The sequence below is a fragment of the Anastrepha ludens genome, chromosome 3 (genome assembly GCF_028408465.1).
Source record: "Anastrepha ludens isolate Willacy chromosome 3, idAnaLude1.1, whole genome shotgun sequence".
In the NCBI taxonomy this organism is placed as follows: Eukaryota; Metazoa; Arthropoda; class Insecta; order Diptera; family Tephritidae; genus Anastrepha; species Anastrepha ludens.
The window spans coordinates 7,928,528-7,947,656 of NC_071499.1; the positions used below are offsets into that span (position 1 = coordinate 7,928,528).

A 19,129-nucleotide genomic window follows, 5' to 3' on the forward strand; every position below is an offset into this window, starting at 1 on the left:
TTTCGCGGAACCTTTCCTTCAAACACTCCAAGCGACGCTTCATCGGATCTTGTCATCGTCCACGTTTCTGCGCCATACGTTAGGACGGGCATGATGAGAGCTTTGTAGAGTGTTCGTTTTGTTCGTCGAGAAAGGAGTTTATTACTCATTTTCCTACTTAGTCCAAAGTAGCACTTGTTGGCAAGAGGGATTCTACGTTGGATTTTCAGGCTGACATTGTTATCGGTGTTAATGCTGGTTCCTGAATAAACGACGTCTCTTACAACCTTGAAATCATAACTATCGAAAGGGACGTGGGTACCTATACGCGAGTGCGCCGGCTGTTTGTTTGATGACTGGGGCTTTTGTCCTCGTTCACTACAAGACCCATTCGCTTTGCTTCTTTATCCAGTTTAGAAAGGGCAGAACTAACGGCGCGGTTATTAAAGCCCACTAAGGCTCACTAAAAAGAATTTTTTTTCCTTGTTCACTCCTTTCGGGAGCAACATCGACCTTCTCCAAGTGTTTTTTAGTCGACCGCAACCTCTGCTCCCTTGTGGGTACCAGTCCAGTGCCATTCCGCTAAAAATAGCTAGCGGAAAATCGTCAAAATTTTCTATTTCGCCTGATATTCAAAAAATTTATTTACTGTTCTTTTATTAGAAATTCGCAGTAATGAACTAGCAAATCGGACTAAAGGCTTCTAGAAAAGTTTTTCCACGCTTTTGAAGTTTTTTGTGCCTTGGTGAGCTCCATTGGCGCTTCGGTCGGAATGCTTCACTACGCAAGTTAATCACTCGTCCTTTTATCTGTTATTTAAATAAAAGCACATTCACCCAGAAGTGCACAAAAAAACAAGAACAATCAAAGGTGCGTTGTGGTGTTTTCGAAGATTTTGAATTATTAAGTTGGCCGCTGAGTGACGATCATAATTTTACTGATAACGAGAAAGCATTTAAAAGACACACACTTTTTATGGCATTTCAACGCGTTTCTTGGTTTTGCCGCTAAGGAAATATATCACACATGCAGACACAAATAAACACATTCAACATACACACTCATGCCTATGTACACATTGTTGTAAGCAAGATCCCATACCAACAAGCCCGATGTGCTACCCGCATAGAGATCCAGCAACGTTGCAGTCAAAAGGTGCGTGCTGTATGTGAACATTTGTGTTTGCGTGTGTATGTGTATGTGTGGTAAAAAGACACACACATACTTTACTAACTGGTGACGTGTACTGTTGCCTTTCGCGCTCAACGTTTTGTGCACCTGAGCCGGCTGGGGCTCCCAAGCATAGCCACTAACAAACGGTCTATTGAGGCGCGTTGGCCAACTGCCGACGATCAGAGTAGTGTAGGCAAACAAATGAGCGAAATAGGCAAACAAACTGCGAGAGAGTAAACACAAATTGTGTGCCAGTGTGTGAGTGGAGAGTGAGTGTTTTGCTTTGAAGTCGTGTTTTTTGTGTTTTCTAATAAAAAGAGAAAAAAAAATTAAAAATAAATAATAGACGGAAATTAAATAGTTAACCTTTTTATATGTAGCTGTTGTAGTTTTTGTTGTGTACAAGTGAAAATAAATCGAGTGTATTGTTATTGCTGCAGCGCTGGATATAGCACTCTTGAAGATAGATTTGGCTATAATTCTTTGCGATGTTGCCACTTTTTGCCTAGAGCGATGAATTAGAATTACGAATGAGAGAGCAGAAATGTGTTTTTTGGTAGGCTTTTTTCTGAGGTATGGATTTCTTCTGTACACTTCCATCTAATGCTCATAGCAGAAGCTTCAGAAAACGGCTTTTAAAATTTAGTGAAAATTCCGTTTCTTTCTCTTGGAAGATGAATTAGATTTTGCTGGATTTTCCGTACCATTTAGTTATTAAAAACAAAAAAACGCGACGTTTGTAGATTTTGTATTCAGAACCTCTAATTCCACCTTTAATTGTTCGTATTTTCAAATTAGACTCTCAATCAACTTACTGAGATACATTTTAATCTCTTGCCAACAAGTGCTACTTCGGAATAAGCAGGCCAATGGAGTAGTAAAGTTATCTCTCGACAATAAAATTACCACTCTACAAGGCATGAGGAGAGCCCGTCCTAACGTGTGGCGTAGAAGCTTGGACGATGACAAGATCCGATGAGGCGTCGCTTGGAGGCGATAGAACAATGAGCTTTATGACGAGATAGACATAGCGCCGCGAATAAACCTGCAGCGGCTTCGTTGGCTGGGACATGTCGTCCGAATGGATACAAACGCTTCGGCTCTGAAAGTGCCGCTCAATGCGGTGCTACCTGGTGGTAGCAGAGGGGAACGAAGACCTCCTCTGCGTTCAAAAGATGAGGTGACGAAGGACTTGGCTTCACTTGGTGTGTACAACTTAGATTTAGACATCTAGTCTCTCACTTTTTCACTACTCCTGCGGATATTGCTTGTTTAAATATTACACATCCACTGAATTTCATTAGTTGCTTGAAGCGGTTAATACGTACGTAAATCGCCACTGTTGGTCCTCATCCTCTATTCCAAACTCCCTTGCTCCTTTACTTCCTCCTGTATGATTCCTTCCCTTTTCCTGGACTGCAGGTTTTGTGAGACTATCCACGAATATTTGACAGTTCACACAATGTCAATGCCGTCAATAAACTGACTAAATCTTATCGGCATAGGAGGACCGCTCTGAGCAGTTTGATGCCAAAAGAGGTTTCAAACAGAGTGACGTCCTACTGTGAGATCTCTTTAATCTGTTCTTGGAACGCCCTACTTCTGCCTTTTTCGAACTAAATAAAGAAGTAGAGAGAAAGAGTTCGAAGGTGAATGAGGGCAAGACAAGGATCTGCTGACCGACAACAAACAATCAGCAAGGGCACTCGCTTCTTGGCAGTGGGAACCGAAAATAACTCTATTATTAATATCAGCCTAGAAATCCGAGGAAGAAACTCGCTTCTCAACAAGTGTTGCTTTGAAGTGAGCTGCGAAAAATATGTGAACTTTTGCGCATTGGCTTTCAAAAAAATTGGTATAGCGAATAAAGATATGAGAACTCTAATAGTTACGCTATGTTTTAGGAATGGATACACACTCACCAGTCCTGAAAGTATTCGATATTCAGAGGCAGAAAAAAGCGCCTCTGTGTTGGAAAAGCCACGTGGCGCGAAACTTAGCTTCACATTGGATTTCTAATTGACGCAACATGCGCTTTGTTGAATCTGACTACTGCAACAATCAAGAGGAAGTACTTAATGACTTATTGGAACTTGTATGCGGCACCTGGACTTTCATATTTCTTAAGAAGGAGCGAAGCATAGTATTGGTATTCCAGTCTGGGGTGGACCATTGCCTCCTCTACAATACGGCTCCATTCTTCTCGACAGCCCGCTTTCGTTCTATGTTTTGAGATGCTCATCCTTTGTAAACTGTCTTCTACGTCTTGCAATCAACGTCGCCTTGGCCTCTCCTTCTTGCTCCTTCGGGATTTGCTTCAAACATTTTCTTGGTCGCTTTTTCACTGCGCATTCTGAGGAGGTGTTTATACCGCAGCAATATTTGCGACTTTGTAAACCTCGTTACATTTCGATCCGCGAGCTCGTCCCACACTGAGCCCGTGGTTATACCGTATATGGTATGTACCGTCTTCTAATCGTATAGGGCCGCATATTTTTCTAAGAAGAAACGTAAGAGTCGGCGCGAATATAAGATCAAAGAGTTGTACCGAATATCTAATGTCGCGCCATGGGGCAGAGTTCATTGAGAGTTTCTGTGCAACCTATAAAGACCAAAGAAGTGTATGTTTATGCATCACGGGTGCCATGAGTACAACCTCTGGTGCTATGCTTAATTTGCTCCTTAAGATACAAACAGGCAGCAATAAAAGCAATGTGTAGACTCCATAAATATGGTTTTTGGCACGAAGACGGAACTTCAGGACACAGAGAAATCTTTAAGAGCGGTATCCACTGTTTTTGGCATCTAAAGACGACCTGATACGCACAGTTTCATTTGGAAGGAAATTTCATGTCAGATTTCCATTCCGAGAGCAATGGAGCAATCCAAAATGCATGCAGGGAGGTTTGACGGATATTTTCTTTACCGATGGGTCCAAGAATGGAATAGGGTCTGGAGCCGTATGGTACTTAAACGATGGTAATAAGTATTACTATGCTATGGGGGAAACGGCAACTGTTTTCCAAACGGAAGTTTTTGCCATCCTGAAAGTAGCCGAGGGGATAATCGAGAGGAGATAGAGCGGGAAACAGATTGGAGTTTTCAGTGACAGTCAGGCTGCACTGAAGGCCCTGGAGAACGCGAAGCAAACTCAAAGATTGTTCAAAAATGTAAGAAGAAGCTTAATGTTGTCGCAAGACAAAACAGGCCAGGAGACTCCGGTGTTCAAGGAAACGAAACTGCCGTTGAATTGCCCAACCATGGATCAGCGGTTCCCCCACAAGGGTCAGATCCAATAATCGGAATCAGTTCCGCAGGAATCATGAAATGGATCAGCGATTATGTATGCAATCTACATAAAGAGCGATGGTCCGGTCTAGAACGCTGCAGAACTGCAAAGTGTTTTGTGACAAGTCCGAACAGAAAACTAACAAACTTTCTACTAAAACTTGGAAGGAAAGACGTTCAGTTGATGGTCGGTACTATTACAGGACACTACCCATGGGGTCAGCATATGACCACCATTGGAATCATTGAGGACCCAATGTGCCTGTCGTGCTTGGAGGAGGCGGATAGCACTGAGGACTCTCTCTGTGAGTGTCCTGCCTTTGCTAGAGAACTTCTACGAGTTTTGGGTTCCGATGTCGTGAGAATGAGTAAAAAAACTGGAGGATATTTACAGATTTACCAAAGAATCTGGAAAATTTTCATAGGACTGTCTCTATTCTTTCCTGTCTCTTTCTCTAATACTTTTCTCCTTCCCTCCTTGACTATCTAATCTCTTTCCAAAGCTTTAAATACAATGGGCTTTTTAGCTTGAGTGTTTTAGGAACCACCAAATCTCCTGGTGCTCCTTGGCTCGACCTTTTCAAATTTGAATTTATTTCAATCTATAAATGAAATCTTTCCGAGGCTGGTTCTTGAAAGCGGGGGTTTCTCGCCAAAGACACCCACTATCTTACGATCCACTTCTACGATACCAATTCTACGGCTTTGTGCCCAGAAATGCAAGATCCTATAGTTTTCAGACTTTTTAGGGATTTTGCTTTACCAATCCATTCTAATCTCTCTTCTATCAAATGTATCAGCTTCAGTGAAGCATGGAAGCTTGCCCCATGTAGATTTTGTTGTTTTACTACACAAAAATAACAACCATTTTTCAACAGCAACTGTTACTAATAGCAAAAAAAAAAAGCAATAGCTACATAGCACAAACATACAAAAACAACTGCAAGTGTGTTCGTGTATCGATGCGATCGCCAGTTGACGACGTTTATGAACGTTATGATGTCGCATTGCCGAACGCTGATGGTGGCGAGGGCGATGGTGTGTAGACGTCACCGTCGCCGTCGCCGTTGCCGTCGCTGTTGTTGTTGCTGCGCCAGTTATCGGCGGTGGCGGTTGGTGGCTGGCGACTAGCGTGTTGGGTTCACAATGTGACACGGCGTTACTCCCCTGCCATTCGTAGATCAGTTGCGGTGCCGATCGCACGGCTCATTTGCCGACTCGAACTTGTAACTGAATAAAATAAGTTATTTTTGCTTTTTTCTTTATTGTTGTTGTAAATTGTGTGCAGTATTTGAGAAGCGTTAAGGCGTGTTTAAGCTGACTGAAAATTGCATTGGGGCAAATTGTTTGCGCGGTCGCACAGCGAGCCATCGTCTCGACCGCTGATCACATTGCAAAGTACAACGCGCGAAAATGGTTTCAAATACGAAAAATAAAACGCAGAACATTAGCGAAAAACATTAAGTTAATATAAAAGTAAACTGCACAACTTAAAGTTTTTAATTACAAAGAAAATATAGCAGAAGTTGTGCGCCTTTTATGCACCACAGAGGAGGAGGCGAGGCGGATATTGCTGTTGTTGGCTGCAAAACGAGTGTTAAGTGCATTGTCGTGGCTTCTTGACGCCCAGCAAGCTGAGACGCCATCACAACTTTCGACAGTTGCTGAATTCACCGTAATTTTTGCTGAAGCAACAAAAACAAAAAAAAAAACAATTAAAAAGAAATAATAAAGTGAAAATGAAAATGAGCGAAAAGAACTTGTGCACATTGGACTGCAAAAAGTTGACTAAGCGCCTGAAGTTCCCGCCTGAACCGCGCTCTCACATGCCGGCCGGTCGACCGCCGCTTGTGCATCGTGCAACTTGCACACTGAAAGGTGTTTATTTTTTTATTTATAGTTCATCCATTTTCTATTACTTTAGTTTTATAAGTTTTATTCCTGGAAATGTATAAAAAGTACGTAGAAAGCGAACTTTTACCATTACGTAAAAGCCATAAGATTTGCTGGAAACAACACAAAATTAGAAGTCAACTGGGCTGAAATTTTCGAAATCGGCTAAAATAACCTCAAAATTGTCTAACGAGCACAATACAAAAGCAAATTGCCACTTTGAAGTGATTAGCCGAAGAAGCAAAGTTTGAATGCTGCGCTTTTGCTCTCTGATCTGACACTTTTAATTTCATTTGAATTTTTTTTTTATTCATCAACTAATGTACCAGATTCTATATTTACTTGCACGGCAGTATGGGCGTGTGTGTGTGTGTGTGATGATGATGTGAATAATTCGTATGCAAGTGCACAAATGTGAGCGTCTGTATGTAATTACTAATTTTTACAAATGTATTCTTATTTTGTTAAAAAAAGTTATCCAACCAGTTCGCGTATTTCAAGCATTCAGCGTCAAATTTACTTATAAATATGTATTAGAGAAAGCAATTTAATGAAAAAGTCGCATACTCGAAAAGGTGCTAGACAAGTATCCAATGACGTTCTAAATTCAGTACGCCTTGCGCGCTATTGCGTTTAAAAAAATAATTTAGAATTTGAAAAAAAAATCATCTTTTTTAGATAGAGTTGCTGGTGAGGTTATCCAAAATTATTTAACAGTTCGCACAGTGCCGATGTCGTCAATAAACTGATTAATTCTTATCGGCGTAGAAGGACCGCTCTGAGCAGTTTGATGCTAAATGAGGTTTGTGAGACGTCTTTAAACTGATCCTTCGAAATAGATAAAGAAGTAAAGAGAAAGGGTTCGAGGGTGAACAAGGGCAAACTGAGGATCTCCCGTCCTTAAACAATTACTGGGAACCGGCAATAACTTCATTGTTAATATCAGCCTAGCAATCCAAGGACTGGCACTCGTCCTTACATTTATTCACTTTTTAAAGTTTGTGAAATTTTAGAACGTCTGCAGTAGTTGGGCTTAAAAGTTGTCTATAGAATCAGAATCCAAGTCGCTCGCAAAGAAACATTTCTCTTATCTAGGCCCCAGGGCATAGGAGCATAGAGGGAAATGACATTCCTCAGGAGCTTGCCAGGAAAAGGTCGCCAGAACCGGTTTCAGTTATTCCCAGCTCAGTCATCGCTGTCCCCTTGACCGTTGTTAAGGGGAAACTGCACAATTTCTTACTGAAAAAAAGCGCGAGACAGATGGAGTTCTATCTTTTCTAAGGAAGGGATCAAACGTCTCGTATGTGCAAGAACCACTACTCTTATCTGGGCTCCAGGGCGTAGGAACATAGAGGGAAATGAAATTGCCGATGAACTCGCCAGGAAGAGATCGACAGAGTCGGTTTTAGTCGTTCCCATTCGAGCCATCAGTATCTTCTTGATCGTTGTTGAGAGGAAACTGCACAATTTGTTATTGAAAAAAAAGCACAAGACAGGTGGAGTTATATCTTATCGTATGCTTTCTCAAAAACACTTTGACCTCAGTACGACAGAAGCAAGACGCTTAAAGTACTGAACATTCCACGTCACTCAATTTCCAAACTCATAGCGGTGGTCACCGGTCACTGGGTGCTCGAAACTCATGCGGAGAAGCTTGGACTTCCGTACAATCGCCATTGCAGAAGCTGTGGTGGTCCTGCAGAAAAAGAAATTGTTGAACGCTTTCTTTGCATATGCCCAGGTCTGGCGGTTAGGCGCTTGGGGTTCCTTAGTGGGTTTTTTGGGGATAGCCTGATGCAGTTCTGCAGCCTAGATTCCGTTTCTATCCTCCACTGCATCAACAGCACTGGATGGCTGTAGATGAGTTTTTTTCCTTTAAGTTTTTGAAATTTTTGCAGGAAGTAGTCCGCATTATGGTATCAAAACGGCACTCTAGTGCTACTTGTAGTGTACCCTTGGTACTCTTGCCGTCTAATCTACCTATCTACCAAGTCGAGTTGCAGCAAATTCTCTAAGAGTTGGATTAGCATTGAAAATGTTGAAGCGCCTCTACTGCCGCCGGCATATTAGGAATACCAGTCGTATGAATCAAATAAATAAAATAATGGTTCCAGTACTCGTAGCTATTTCGCATTTTTTCCACGTTTTCCAAGTGTTGAAACTATCGTTCCATTTGATATTTAGAAGGAAACAGAACCTAAGGCCGTAATTTCGTTACTAAAGAAATTTTACTGATTATGAAACCATCTGGTTTTGAGACCATCTGATGTCTATTGAATGAATTACAAGAAATCAGATGGTCTCAAAACCAGATAGTTTCATAATCAGAAAGAATTACTAGAAATCAGATGGTCTCAGTAGTAATTCTTTCTAGAAAGAATCAACTTCATTATAGAGTTTTTTTTTTCTTTATTATGTGATTAAGACTCATTTGCTTCTCAGTCTGACTTGTTAAATTTTTTCAGTCCGATTTCATTACTTTGATGTCGAAAAGAAAGAAAGCGGAACGCAACTACTCACTTGAAAACTTCTGCATATTTTGGCTTTCTTTTTTTGGATGGAATAGCGGCGACCGCCGTAGCCGAATGGGTTGGTGCGTGACTACCATTCGGAAGTGCCTAGGTACGAATCTCCGTGCATGAACATCAAATGAACAAAAACACATTTTCTAATAGCGTTTGCCTCTCGCCAATGGCCATGGCAAATCTCCGAGTGTATTTTTGCCATGAAAAGCTCTTCATAAAAAACCATTTGGTGTACGGAGTGGACTTAAAACTGTAGGTCGCTCCACAGCTAGACGCATGCCGCAAATAGGAGGAGGATCTTGTCCAAGGACCTTACAGAAATTTGTTTTTTCCTTGCTCACTCCTCTCGGAAGCATAGGGCCTCGACAAGACTCAGTCTTGCGTTGGTTTCGTTAATCTATTGTGATTTCTGACAGGGTAGTTGATTAGCCTGCCGCTACAAAAATGTACGCGCCAATTATTTTTTTTTAAACAATTTCTAAAACCTGCGCTGTGTTTCATTCACTCCAAAACCTGCATTTTAGCTTGCTGGATTAGCTCATAAGATTCAAATAATTTTTTTTGTTTTTTTTTTCGTTTGATGGAATGAGTTGAAGGTCTTTAAGAATCTGCGTGGCGTAGCGGTTAGTAACCCAGTGTGAGTGCATTTTTTGTCGTTAAAGTTTACTCTAATTCTGATGAGGGTTCTGTCTGAGAATTCTGAATAAAACTCACGTTTTTCATATGCGAGATAGTAAAACCATCAGTCGCTCCTGCTCGATCTAAAGGACTACTATTTCGGGAATTATTTCCAGAGCACCATAGCGCAAACTTCCGTTAAATGCTGCTCATGGTCTGCACAATTTTGCCTTTTCTTTACATTTTTCCAAATTTGAAAATTATTTATTGCTAATTTTCTATAAAAAATTAATGCGAGGGTAGAGTTTTTCGAATGTAACTCGAAGCTAATTGAAATATAATACCTTAACTCTTGCCCTTACGATTTATAAAAATCTCAAAATCTTAAATCGCTCAAAAAAGAGCACAGTTTCAATTTATTCAAAATATTGTCCATCGCTTACTACTACTTTTTCCCATCTTTCTGGCAATTCACGGATTCCCTTTGTGAAAAATTCGGTCGGTTTTGCCGCAATCCACGAATCGATCCATTTTTTGACTTCATCGTAATTACGGAAGTGCTGGTCAGCCAGGCCATGTTGCATCGATCGGAAGAGATAGTAATCGGATGGCGCAAGGTCTGGACTATACGGCGGGTGGGGTAGGACATCCCATTTGAGCGTTTCTAAGTATGTTTTGACCACTTGTGCAACATGTGGCCGAGCATTGTCATGTTGCAAAATAACTTTGTCGTGTCTATCGGCGTATTGCGGCCGTTTTTCTCGCAGTGCTCGGCTCAAACGCATCAATTGTCGTCGGTAGACATCCCCCGTAATCGTTTCATTCGGTTTCAGTAGCTCATAATACACAACACCCAGCTGGTCCCACCAGATACACAGCATAACCTTCAGGCCATGAATATTCTGCGCCGACGTCGATGTTGAAGCATGGCCAGGGTATCCATACGTTGCCCGACGTTTTGGATTTTCGTAATGGACCCACTTTTCATCGCCAGTCACAATTCGATGCAAAAAACCCTTTCTTTTGTGCCGTTGAAGCAGTTGTTCGCATGCCATAAAACGGCGTTCAACGTCTCTTGGCTTCAATTCATACGGCACCCAATGGCCTACCTTTCGGATCATTCCCATGGCTTTTAAACGTTTGGAAATGGTTGATTGATCAACTCCCAAAGTTTTTGCAACCTCTTCTTGCGTTTGAGCCGGATCTTGATCGAGCAATTCCTCCAATTCGGTATCCATGAACTTTGGCGGCGCACCCTCGCGTTCTTCGTCTTCCAAGCCAAAATCACCACTTTTAAAGCGTGCAAACCACTTCTGGCACGTTCGCTCAGATAGAGCATGCTCACCATAAACTTCCACCAAGATACGATGACTTTCGGCTGCTTTTTTCTTCAGATTAAAATAATGAAGAAGAATTCCCCGCAAAAACACATTATTTGGCACGAAATTCGACATTTTCAAGTGTGGTAAAAATATTGTTGTTTACGCTTCAAATAAAAAACTTATACTGACGTTTGTGCCTTACGACAGTAGCTCTCCAATGAATGTTTGGAAATGTGGATCGATGGAATAATAATCAAGTTACGCCATCTGTTGTAAAACCGCACGAACTTATTCATAGTCCTATTAAAATCAAACGGGAATTATGGGAATGGAGGGGATTTGAAAATTTTAACGGCCGGAGGGCGTATTAAAGGAACACCTGCTGTGCAATTCTATCATTGCGAATCGGTGGCAAGGCCTCCAGATAAATATTTTAACTCTAATCTAGAGCGAGCAAAGGCAGTAAAAAGTAATTTGTGAGTGTAGAGGAGGGAGAAAAAGAAGTCATTATGCCGAGCTATTAGCTTGGACTAACGCTATTAAAAAATCATTGTTGGCTTTGTCGCAGGGTTTATCTAGAGCTAGCTTTTAGAGGAGGTGCTTTGTGTTAAATGTATCTGGAAAATGAAAATGCTGCATTTCATCATATTTCATTATATACGAATGCCCAGTCTTTGTTCGCTTATATGCGCTGGGGCGTAGTGGTACTTAGAGATTTTAATCTCGTGTGGTTTGATCCGGAGCTTTATTGAAACGGAGCTCTATAAACTTTGGCGATCCTCGTTGCTTGAGTACATATCGGCATTGGTGGAAGGTCTCTAGTTTTCGTTGAAAACTGCACTCCATTTATTAAAAATAGAAGTTCTGACTTTCTTTTCAATTTTTTTTACAATAATTTGGCCTCTGGTCGTATTCATTAAAGGTGGTGGCACTAGAGCAACAACAATGTTTTGTACGTTTGATTGTCATGGCAAAGTATTAGAAAATTAGAAAAGATAAAATGAATTCGCCTTGTTTCCTTCTGTGCTGACAGCCACATGGATACGGCGAAAGAAAAAAAAACAAATCAGCACCTTTAATACATTCGCCTTGGGTGCATCGTATAAGCTTGTAAATGCTCATTGAAATAAGATACTTATAATTTTTATTGAAAAAAAAATATTTATTTTTTTATTTTTCTTTAACCTTTGCTTGTGTCATAATTCTTTCTTCATCAAGTTTTTGTGCGCCGACCCACACATGCATTTGAATAGCCAGCGCTTCTTGGCAACATTTGCAAAGTCGCCTGCCTGGTCCCTTTCGTTCACCGCTCGCCGCTCAGTGTTGTCTAATCAAACTTGTTTCCGATCAACGCTTTCATTCTATTAAATAAATCTAATTAAATAAATATATAACTGGAAATAATTTTTAATAATTTAACTAACACATAAACCAATTACAATATTATGCATCTTCAGTATTTATGTATGAATGTAAGAAAAATGTTCAATATTTCTTTTATTGCTCAGCTAATAAATAATAATTTTCTCGCTATAACTCAGTGGATTTTCTAAGTTAGCAACTAAAGATTTGTGCAAGTCGTCGCTGGTTTTCTTGTTTTGTAATTATGTAAATGCCAGCTAAACAGGTGTACAAATTGCGCTGACTTGCATGTCTTTACGCCTAATTAGAAGATTTATCTACACATACATACATACATACATAAGCATGCACACATGCACATATACATGCGAGTATGTCATATTTCGTGAATAAATGTAGAGAAACAATTTTCAGTAAAGTAAAAATTACCACAATCAGCACTGACTTAACGAAGCTTTTCCAAGTGGGGAAAGCACCAATTGCATGTGGCTGCTAGGAAGGGCGCTCAAAATGGGCGGCACTAAAAGTATGTATAGGTATGCATTTAGTTTTTATTACAAAGAAATATATTTATTATGCGTCTGAAAAAAATATAAAAAAAAACCGGCCGGAGTGAGGTTCCAATGAAATAAATCAATTGAGTAATAGTTTAAGTGTAAAAAATATGCATATTTAGGGGCTCAGTATTAAATATAACAGGGTATGGTAATAAGTAAGCGCAAATACGAGTGTTGTATGATTGGCGTTATAAATCTAACCGCACGGCGTATGACATTTAGCATATATATGTATGTACGTATGCTCATTGTTAAAGTTAAATATAGTACTAGCAAATGTGTTTTGCGTCTGGGCATTTGAGCTCTGCAGAGAATTGCATGAGTACCGAACTGGTGTGTTTCTGGTGAATTTGGAACCTAAAAAGATAACTGGTCAATGTTACACGCATACGTCCTGGGAAGTATTTGTTCTATGCTGCATGCGTTTTTGGCAGTTTGAAACTAGTTGTAAAATTGATAGTTGCGAACTAGTACTAGTACTAGTGAAATTTGAACCATGACTAGGCCACCTTGCAATTGGTGAGCTTTAAACTGTGATGTTCTAGAAAGTGTCAATTGTGTCATCCATTCTTTGACAATTCGAAACTAGTTGTAAAATTGATAGTGGAGAACTAGCTCTAGCACCAGTGAAATTTGAACCACGCCTAACCACGTTGCATTTGGTGAATTTTCAATTGTATTGTCCTAGAAAGTGTCAATAGTTTCACGCTGCATTCGCTTTTCTGGCAGTTCGAAACTAGTTGGGAACTAGTACGTACTGCTTATAGTTAAATTCGAACCATCACTCGAACACGTCCCAACTGTTCAAACTTTCAACTGTTATGTCCACGCTGCATCCGCTTTTTGACAGTTTGGAACTATGTAGTTGTAAAATTGATAGTTGCGAACCAGTACTAGAACTAGTGAAATTTGAACCATGACTAGTCCACCTTGCAATTGGTGAATTTGAAAGCGTTTTTACCAGTTTGAAACTAGTTGTAAACTTGATAGTTGCGAACTAGTACTAGTACTAGTGAAATTTGAACCATGGCTAGTCCACCTTGCAATTGGTGAGCTTTAAACCGTGATGTGCTACAAAGTATCAATAATTTCACGCTGCATCCATTCTTTGACAATTCGAAACTAGTTGTAAAATTGATAGTTGAGCACTAGTACTCGTACTAGTGAAATTTCAATCGTGATTAGGCCACCTTGCAATCGGTGAACTTTACTGTGATGTCCTAGAAAGTGTCAATTGTGTCACCCTGCATCCGTTTTTCGACAGTTCGCAACTAGTTGTAAAATTGATAGTGGAGAACTAGCACTAGCACCAGTGAAATTTGAACCATGGCTAGTTCACCATGCAATTGGTGAACTTTAAACTGTAGTGTGCTAGAAAGTATCAATAATTTCACACTGCATCCATTTTTCGAAACTAGTTGTTAAATTGGTAGTTGGGAACTAGTACGTACTGCTTATAGTTGGATTCGAACCATGACTCGAACACGTCCCTACTGTTGAAGCTTTCAACTGTTATGTCCACGCTGTTTGATAGTTTGAAACTAGTTGTAAAATTGATAGTTGCGAACTAGTACTAGTACTACTGAAATTTGGACCATTACTAGTCCTACTTCAAATTTGTGGAAACTGTCAGTTGTAGCGGAGAACTCCTATGTTTGGGATTCCTTTTTCGTTAGCTCCGAGTCAGCATTGAATGCGACTATCTCGCGCTGCTACTGCTCTTGCACAGAGTAATGGCGTATCATTCAAGATATTCTAAATAGTTTCGTTTCTTTGAGTTTTTTAACAAGAGATAATAATAATCTCCGGTGCCATATCTACCATTCGGAAGTGCACAGGCTCGAAACCCCACGAAACATCAATTGGTAGAAAAGGTCGTTTTCTATTAGCGGTCGCCCGCCCCTCGGCAGTCAATGGCAAACTTCCGAATGTATTTCTGCCATGATAAAGCTCCTCATAAAAAATCAGTGGTCGCTCGGAGGCGGCGTAAAATTGTATTGTAGGTCTCTCCATTTGTGAAGCAACATCAAGACGCACACCACAAAGAGGAGGAGCAGCTTGGCCATATAAGAAGATAAGATAGATTTTATATGATACCCAATGGTATCACAAGTAGCCACTAACTGGCCTAGGTGCGTCAAAGAACATACACTTCAGCTTACCTTACCTAATACCCAACGAAATACCATCAAAAATTCCATCATTCTCTTGGGGAAAATGGCTCTTACGCCGCCGCAAACTTTGAATTCGACTCTCGATAAACATTTTGGAGGGCGCACGGATTTCTCGTAGATTGCACGAGTAAGAAGAATGAACAAAAGTTTGTATAAACTATTTGTTGAGGCTTTTGGAATCATCAATCAAATCAAATCAATCAAATTTTGTAGAGATGTGCTGTTTTGACAAATTCAATATTTTTTTCAAAATATTGGTATTAAATTGTTTATAAAAAATAATAAATATAAAGCAAAAATTATAAAAAATATATTCAACAACAAAGCAGCAATGCACTTCCAAATAAAATAGAATAGCAAAGCTGCCGAGTTCTAAATCGTTTCACGCTCAGTTTGGAAAAATGGAGTCACTTTTTTTACTACTTTCTCTGCAGGGAAAAATCAACTCATCAGCTCGTATAAATACATATCCATGCATGTCTACACATACATCCGTATATATAAAAAGTCAATTTAGAACCGTTCGTGAAGTGGCTGGTTATTTTGGCTGCTTTTGCTGATTTCGCACATTTGTTCTTCATAGAAAAGCCAGCCGTATTTCTAATATTCATCGTATTTCTATCATATTTCCCCTTATCGCTAATGGATTTTGTTTTTTATCTGTGTCTGTCTTTTAATAGACATTTTGTTTTTGTTTTTTATGGCAGAAAAAGTTAGATACTCTTTCAGCGATCACTCTAAAAGGCTTATTAATTTTGGCAAGATTTTTTCGTTAATGCTCGCCTTACATATTTTCGATGTTTTTACAAATATTGCTATTCATTTTTTATTTAGATGCCAGATGCTATCCTCGGCTCCAAGTGCACCACTTACTTTATTGCCACATCGTTAGTGTAATGCGTAGGCTGCCATGAACTACGGGAAATCGATATTCGCAAAAGTTGTGCAAATATTTTTTATAACAAAAACAATATACCTATACTAATAAGGGAATGTTTGAGAGTCATAGCTTATTCTAAAAATTGGTTTCGAAGTTGAGTTTTAAGGGTATTGAGTTTTTATAGGTTATCGACCTCAGCGCCATCTTGTGGGCGAAATTTAGTTTGTTAGATTTCGTGAATTTCAACAAAGCATAAAAACTATTTGTTAACGTTGTTAAACAGTGTAATGGTTGAAAATTAGTTTAGAAGAAAAAGCTGCAACTGATTTTTGTACTAAGCACATGGCGAGTATTGTTTATGCCACAAAAGCGATGCCAGTCAGGTAGAGAAACGGCGAATACTGAATTGAAAAATCCAAAAAAAAAAATTAAAAATAAAAAAAGAAAATTAAAATTAAAAAAAATTAAAATAAAAAAAATTTAAATAAAAAAAAATTTAAAATAAAAAAAAAATTAAAATAAAAAAACATGAAAAAAAATTGAAATAAAAAAAATTCCAATAAAAAAAATAAAAAAAAAAATGAATTACAAAAAAAGTTAAATAAAAAAAATTTTTTTTTAAATGAAATTAGAAAGAAAAAAATTAAAAAAAAAATGTTATAAAGAAAAAAATAAAGAAAAATAAAAAATAAAAAGAAAAAAATTAAATAGAAATTAAAAACAAATAAAAAAACAAATAAAAACAATTTAACAACAAAATTATAAAACAATAATTAAAAAAAAAAAATAAAAAAAATTAAACAAACTAAAAATAAAATAAAATAAATTAAAAATAAAATTAGAAAAATTTAAGTAGAATAAAAAAAAATTTAAATAAAAAATAGAAATAAAAGAAAAATCATTGAAAGGAAATTAGGTATTTCTAAGAAAACTGTGATACATTTCTTCTTCCGACACACGCGCACCCGAAAGCTAGTCACGCACCAACCCATTCGGTTACGGCGGCCGCCCGTCGTTCCTAGGGGGAACATAGGGCATCAGCAAGCAGATTATAATTTGAAGCTACACATTTTATTTGTCTCCCCTGCTTTCCGCCTTTCTGCATTCACCTGTTGCCTCCAGGTGTTGGCTTGAGTCTCTCGCCTGCGACTCCCTTCAAAGCAGCTCTTGTGATGTCGTTCAGGAGTTTATGCATTGTGTGGCCGATCCATTTCCATTTGCGACGTCGTATTTCGAGGAGGATGGGTGTTTATTTAGTAATAGTAGTTGTATATGAACTTATTTTCCTGTCGTTCTTACCTGGCCACCTTTAGAAACTTTGGGTTCATCCTCCTGACAACGGATCAGTGTATACTCTCGCTCTCGAAACTTTTTCCACCCATATTTCAGCAAGTGAGGTTTGGACTGGGTGCAACACGTGGGGATAGGGCTTGGTGAACCTGTTCATGGATGGCTCGAAGTTGGACAGAAGGGTTGATGGAGGAGTATTCTACGAAAAAATTCCCATCAGACTCTGGTGGACGCTGATTGTCTACTCACTTGCGTAATAATATGTTAAGAAAGTAAATCTTTGTTACGATAGCCAAGTGGCAATTAGGGGCCTGGGCTCAATACTGGTGCACTCGTAACTGGTCAGATAATGCCTGGCTTCACTTTCACTTGCATCTGAGTTCTTTGACATAAGGCTAATCTGGGTACCTGGTCATAGGTACATTGCGGGAAACTGCGAAGGCGAGACAACGAGCTGGCCAGACAAGGGACCTGTGAGGTAGTGTTCCCATGAAAGGAGAGAATCAGTATCCCCTTGACAATCTGCGCTCTACTCCTTGGGCTTCGCGTCAACTCAACGAGCTCTGGGCAAGTACACAAACTTGTAATATCGCGAAATCCTTCTGGCCAAGTGTGTATCGGAGGCGTTCGAAGGATATTCTGAGGATGATAAAACCTTAGCTCTCAAATTTCGTGGGTGTCTTCACGAGGCACTATGCGAGAGGTATGCGTGCCATGAGACTTGGAATTACTTCGATTCTTTTTTGCGTCAGCTGTATGAAGCATGAGGATGAATCATCTCAGCACCTGCTCCTTAGCTGCCCCGCTCTCTACTAAAGGAATTTAAGCATCCTGGTTCTTATTTCTTTGCTACGACTGCTTATATAGTAGGCTTTGATATCAAAAATCTGATGAGCTCCATCAGCAGCATAAAGCGTAATCCATAAATACTCATGCCTCTTCTCTTTCCTCCACCCTCTCTTCTCTCTCTTTTCGTCCTATTGGTTTCCTTCATCTCTTTTCCCTTGCAATGGTACCACAAAGGAAGAACTAAACTTCTTCGTCCAAGTGGGCCCACTTTCTGGGCAACCATTATCGTCTAACTTAATCTATTAAGTCACCCTATATATGGCGTGTGCACTGGTTGTTCGTACTTTTAAAGAGTTCGTTGTTATTTGGAAGCGAGGTTGAACATAAATGCGCTTCTTCCCTCAGCGCATTGCACGTAAGCGTTCGCCGTTTTTAAGCCCACGAACACGCACCGAATCTACTTTTTTGTGTGATACTGTACTTGTACCCAACTACAAATACTTGCATAGTTCGAATGTATAGCATTTGGTATACAGTTTTTCTCTTTATCTACCCCTGTCTTTTTGTGAAATTACATAGATAAGATTTCGTTTGACTGTTACTTTTGCGATAAGATAAGTTTTATTTTAACTCATTCCATATGTTTGTCAAAATGGCGCATGAGCATGTAGCGTTGATAGCTTTTTATGTGTATGGGAGTGTTCATATGTATACTATGTACTTACTTATATCTCACAGGTATGTATGTATGCGTGTAGTGCATGCATGTTCGTGAGTATTTCCAGGTATGCAGTGCCATTGTTTTTTATTAATTAAATATCTACTCATAGGCTGCTTCGCTGTGCCATTATGGCAATAGTTATTAATGTTGTTGTTGTTGTTGTTTGTTCGTGAATGAGTCAAGTGATTACCGTTTTGAGCCCTCTAAGTCGAGTCGGCCATTTTGAAGATAACATTTTGACTGATTCATGCACACAACTGCTAATGCGTTCACATGTCGTGCATGTACGTGCATGTGTATGTCTATGTATGTATGTATATGTATGTATATGTAATGTGTATGTATATGTATATGCTCAAGTATGGTGAGATTTGGTGGGTTGAATAACATTTCCATTTCAAATTTAACACCACTTGATGGGAACTTTTTATTAACTAAACTTTTTTATTGAAGCACACATACACATGCACGTTTGTTATATTCTTAAGTAGATATATGCATACACATATATATAAGTAGATTACACATTCATAGATATGTATGCACTTGTACTCCCTT

The 19,129-nt window shown here is 39.3% G+C and overlaps 1 protein-coding gene across 1 annotated transcript in view; it reads left to right on the forward strand.

Annotated features, from left to right (window-relative positions):
• The first annotated feature begins 5,604 nt into the window (after positions 1-5,604).
• The window catches only part of LOC128856977 (thyroid receptor-interacting protein 11-like), a 59,376-nt gene continuing 45,851 nt past the window's right edge, over positions 5,605-19,129 (forward strand). The window contains exon 1 of the mRNA XM_054092457.1: positions 5,605-6,318. The gene's annotated coding sequence lies outside the window, so the exon portion shown is untranslated. The remainder of the gene's footprint in view (positions 6,319-19,129) is intronic.